The sequence below is a fragment of the Petaurus breviceps genome, unplaced genomic scaffold, assembly GCF_028583685.1.
Source record: "Petaurus breviceps papuanus isolate PSGF00001 unplaced genomic scaffold, PetGlider_PUasm1.0 90769, whole genome shotgun sequence".
Taxonomy (NCBI): Eukaryota; Metazoa; Chordata; class Mammalia; order Diprotodontia; family Petauridae; genus Petaurus; species Petaurus breviceps.
The window spans coordinates 3,292,672-3,298,140 of record NW_027187341.1 but is presented as its reverse complement, the minus strand read 5'-3'; positions in this window follow the sequence as shown (position 1 = coordinate 3,298,140).

The following is a 5,469-nucleotide window of genomic DNA, read 5'->3' as shown; positions in this document are numbered from 1 at the left end:
ATTCAAGATAGATTCAAAATAAATAAAGAATAATTGGGTGGGAGGGGATTAAGAAAAGCATCATAGGAGAACATACTTAACCTGAATCATAAATGGAACTAAGATTCTAAGAGGAAGAATGAGAAAGAAGGAATATTCTGGTCATGAGAGACAGCCTGTGCAGACAGAGGCAATGTATGAAGAATGGCAAGTAGGCCATTTTGGCTGAAACACAGAGTGTGTGAGGGAAAGTAATGTGAAATCAGTCTGGAAAGATAGATTGGATCTAGATTTTGAAGGACTTTAAATGCCAAATAAAAGAATTTTCATTTGACTCTAGAGCTAATAAAAAGTCACTGAAGTTTCTTGAGCAAAGAGACTAATACGGTTAAACTTGTGCTTTAGGAATATCAAGTTGAGTATTAAAAAGTACATTTATATGGCCCTTTAAGATTTACAATGTATTTTTGTTATAACTTCCTGGTGAGGAATGAATGAATAAATGAATGAAATACTGAAAGTTCTGAGTGAAATTTCAAAAAGCTAAACTAAATCCAAACTAAACATGAAGGGAGATATTAAAAATAATAGAGAATTAGAGCTCTCTCACACATTTTGTGTGTTTGGATCCCTAGGCCGCATTTACTTTGAGTTTTCCTCATCTATATTTTCTATGGTTATCAGGCTAATTCTCTCATTTGAGATGCTACAATTTCTTTTTCATGATCTCCTTCGATCAGAAAGATACTTATTTTTATATTCAAGAGACAAGGTGTTTGCTCTTTTAAAGCTATGTTTTTATTAGAAGGCACATGTTTTGTAGTTGGAATGAGTCAATCTATTAACTGTATACCTTGAACAAGTTGACCTTTAGGGCCTTCGTTTTCTATATTTATGAAAGTGACTTATCAGTTGTCTAACAGTTATTTTTGGCAGAGGTAAGGATTTTATTTGGTGTTCCTGACTCCAAAGTCAATCTTTTATTTCCTTTGTCATGCTACCTATCTACTTGTCCATGAAAGTTAAAGCAACAATAAAACAAAAAGTCTAAATACTGAGAGACTTCTTTTATAATACAAGGAAGTAATTTAAGATTTTTCCTGAAATTATCATAGGACCATAGATTTAAAAATTTATTAGTAACTGTTTCATCCAAATCCATCATTAGATTTTAAATGACTTGGCCAGATTCTGTTCATTATGTCTAGAAAGCAGTCAGAGTAAGTCTTTTTTCACCCTCATAGTTAACACAATAGAGAAAGAAAGTCTATAGAGAGATTTTTAGCTATGTGAGGCCAAGGATAAGATAGAGTTAAGCTATTTCCTATTTAATTATTCAGGGAAAAGAGAGACTGTGTTATGATCAATAACTAGTAAGATTTAATGGAAATGGTACCTAGGTGTTTATACCTCTTTAAATCTTGCTTGTGATGGAGTATCATTATTTTAAACAGTAGTAATTAGCAGTTGTTTATCATTGTTTATTTTTATAAAGTGTTTCTATTTTTATATAGTAGTCCTAACTGGGTAGTACAGTATGTGGGCTTGATTTAGTTAAGCACATTTACAGAAAAGTAGAAATCCTACTTCTGTCTTCTGGAGGAGAAAGTTCTGAGATAAAAAGTTCTAAAGGAAGAGAAGGACATGAGCTGAATAAAAAGGGAAAAAAACTGTCAATGTGATTTAAATGTATGTGTACTTGTGAAGAACAGGAGAAATTTAATTTGAGGAGGAGAAATTTGGAAGCATTTGGTGGAATGTTGAAGGACAACATTGAGCCAAAGGAAAAGAATGGGTCAATCAGAAGGAAGAATTAATCTGAAGGGGCACTGAAGAGAAAGTATTTGAAGAGAAGAACCTGGCAGAAGATATAGGATAAATAAGAAAATAGAAGTAAAACAAATTTCTCTTAAACAAAACCAGGGAATAGTAGAACAAGTAGAACAAAGGAAAGGAAAATGGATGTGGCTAATAATTTATTACTGGGTGATAAAAAGTGTATAAAAATCTCAACAGTGACTTAAGAAGTGAGATATAAACCATCTTGTACAATGATTTGACAGTGACTATACAGTATTTGTATTTCTTTTTTTTTCATTTTTCAAATGCTTTATTAACTTCTGATTTACATCATTAATTCCTGCCAGATTATGAATTACAAATTTTCTCCCTATTTTTTCCCCTACCAACTGCCCCAAAATAGCAGTCCCACAGGATATCCCCTCCTCCAATCTGCTCTGTCCCATGTCTTCTCCCATACTCTCTTTAACTTTTCCAGTAGGGCATGGTAGATCTCTATGCCCCGGTGCCTATATATCTTATTTCCCAATTACATGTAAAATAGTATTAATAATAATTATTTATATATATATATATATATATATATATATTTTAAACATTTGATTTTAAAACTTTGAATTCTAGATTAATTCCTGTCCTCCCTTGTCACCCACCCTTACTGGGAAGATAAGCAATTCAGTATAAGTTGTAAATCTGTAGCTAATGCAAAACATTAACATAGTAGATATATTGTAAAAGACTGATTATATTTCCCTCCCTCCTATCCCACTGACCACTTGTTCTATTCTCTACTTTGATCCCATCCCTTTTCAAAAGTGGGTGCTTCCAACTTCCTTCCCCCCCCAGCCTGCTCTCCCTTCCATCATCCCTCTCTCATCCCCTTCCCCCCTACTCTCCTGTAGGGTGAGATACCCTATTTAGTGTGTATTTCATTCCCTCCCCGAGCCAAATTCAATGAGAATAAGGTTGACCCATTCCCTTTTGTCTTCCTATTCTACCCCTCCATTGTAACCATTTTTCCCTTGCCTCTTCTATATGAGATAGTTTACCCCATTCTCTCTCTCCCCATCTATTCTCATTATATTCCTCTCTCACCTCTTAATTTCACCTTTTAAGCATCATCCCTTCCTATTAAATTGGTCCTGTGCCCTCTATGTATACCTGTATACACACACACACACACACACACATATATATATATATATATATATATATCATGTTTCCCCGATAATAAGACCTATCCCGAAAATTAGCCCTCCCCTTACTGTGTAAGATTCCTCTAAAATAAGCCCTCCCCGAAAATAAGCCCTATTGAGATCACTACTGTAGTGAAGGTGATCCCCTGCGCTACACGCTACATTACGGTACCCTCTGTATGCACCGTCCCCTCCCCCCTGGGTGAAACTCACGCCGCGCTCCGAGCTGCATCCAATCAGAGCTGCAGCAGTGAGCGCGTCATCCTGTTCTTCCCCAGTGATTTGCTTATTGAATAAAGGTACATTTTTTTGTTCACATTTACCTGTTTATTAAAATTGCTGTCAATGTTCATTAAAATAAGCCCTCCCCTGAAAATAAGCCCTCTGGTATTTTTCTGTCCAAAAATATAATAAGACAGTGTCTTATTATCGGGGAAACACGGGTATATAGGGTATATATATACATTCACATACATATTCATACCCCCGTATGCCCTCTGATATAGACATATATATATATAAGTATATATATATGTATATATTTCTATTCCCTTCAACTATTTTCATACTGAGAAAAGTTTCATAAATTACAATTATCGTTTTTGCATATAGGAATGTTAATAGTTCAACTTTGATAAGTTCCTTATGACTTTTTTTCCCTGTTTACCTTCTCATGCTTCTCTTGCTTCTTGTGTCTGAATGTCAGATTTTCTATTCAACTCTGGTTTTTTCATTAAGAATGCTTGAAAGTCCTCTATTCCATTGAATTACCATATTTTCCCCTGAAACATGATGCTCAGTTTTGCTGGGTAGGTGATTCTTGGTTTTAATCCCAGCTCCTTTGCCCTCTGGAGTATCATATTCCAAGCCCTTCGATCTCTCGGTGTAGAAGCTGCCAGATCCTGAGTTATCCTGATTGTGTTTCCCCGATATTCAAATTGTTTCTTCCTGGCTGCTTGTAATATTCTCCCTTTAATCTGGGAATTCCGGAACCTGACTATAATATTCCTAGGAGTTTTCTTTTGGGGATCTTTTTCAGGAGGTGATCGATGGATTCTTTCAATCTCTATTTTGCCCTCTGGTTCTAAAACATCAGGGCAGTTTTCTTTGAGAACTTCTTGGAAGATGATTCATTGGTTCTTACTTTGATCATGGCTTTCAAGTAGTCCAATAATTTTTAAATTATCTCTCCTGGATCCAATTTTCAGGTCAGTGGTTTTTCCCATGAGATATTTCACATTGCCTTCTATTCTTTCATTTCTTTGGATCTGTTTAACAGCATCTTGATTTCTCATAAAGTCATTAGCTTCCATTTGCTCCAATCTAATTCTGAAGGAATGATTCTCCTCATTGAGCTTTTGAGATTCTTTTTCCATCTGGCAAATTCAGCTTTTTAAGGCAATCTTCTCCTCATTTCCTTTTTGAGCCTCTTTTGCCATTTGAGTTAGTCTGTTTTTTAAGGGGTTATTTTCCTCTGTCAGGCTGTTGACTCTCATTTCATAATTTTCTTGCATTGTTCTCATTTCTCTTCCCAATTTTTCCTCCACTTCTCTTATCTGCTTCTTAAGGTCCTCTGTGCCCTTTAACCAGCTTGTATTTTCCTTTGAAGATTTTGGTGCAGGAGTTCTGACTTCACTGTCTTCCTCCTGTTCCATGCTTTGATCCTTTTTGTCCCCAAAATAGGAGTCTAACGTTGGAATCTTCTGTCTGTTTTGTTTCCTTTGCCTGGTCATGTCGCCCCTGAGTCACTTGACCCCTGGGCTTTTTGCCACAGTAGGACTCTGACACCAGACAGGGGAGCTTTTGTCCCAAATGCTGGGGTTTTCTCAGCTGCCAGAGGTATTAGATGGGTGCCCTCTCTGAGGTCACCACATGCTCTGGCAAGCTGGTCATACACCCCAGGATCTCCACCCTAGACCGCAATCCAGATCCAAGTGAGTGAATACCCCTCAGACTGATCACTTGGTCCCCCTACACTCTGCAGACCAGGAGCTGAAGCTGCCATGTGGCTGTGGCTGCGGGCAGCCCTCAGAGGCTCCTCACCCCTGGGGCAAAAGCTGATGCACTCCCAGCTCCTGGGTCCCAAATTCCACACTGCAGTGACCTCTCACTTTGTCCTTAGCATCTATATGTTGATAATTCTGGACTGCCACAGCTGCTGCTGATCTGGAGTCCCTCCAGCCAGAGGCTGGTCAGGCCAGCCCTGGGGCTAAAACCTCAGAGTAGAGCTGGGCTGAGTTCTCAGAGTGCTGAGCTGGTCTATTCCTGCTGGCCTGCCGGGCTGTCCTCAGTGTAAGGTTAGCTTCTTTATGTCATTTTGTGGGTTCTGTAGCTCCAGAGTTTTTTCAGAGGCTCCATTTACGTGGATTGGAGGTGGTAAAAGCAGGAGCCGCACGGAGGTCCTGTTTCTACTCTGCCATCTTGACTCCACCCCAATATTTGTATTTCTGCCACAGTAATTCCTATCTATGTTCATGAAGTTGGTCTCCCTCCT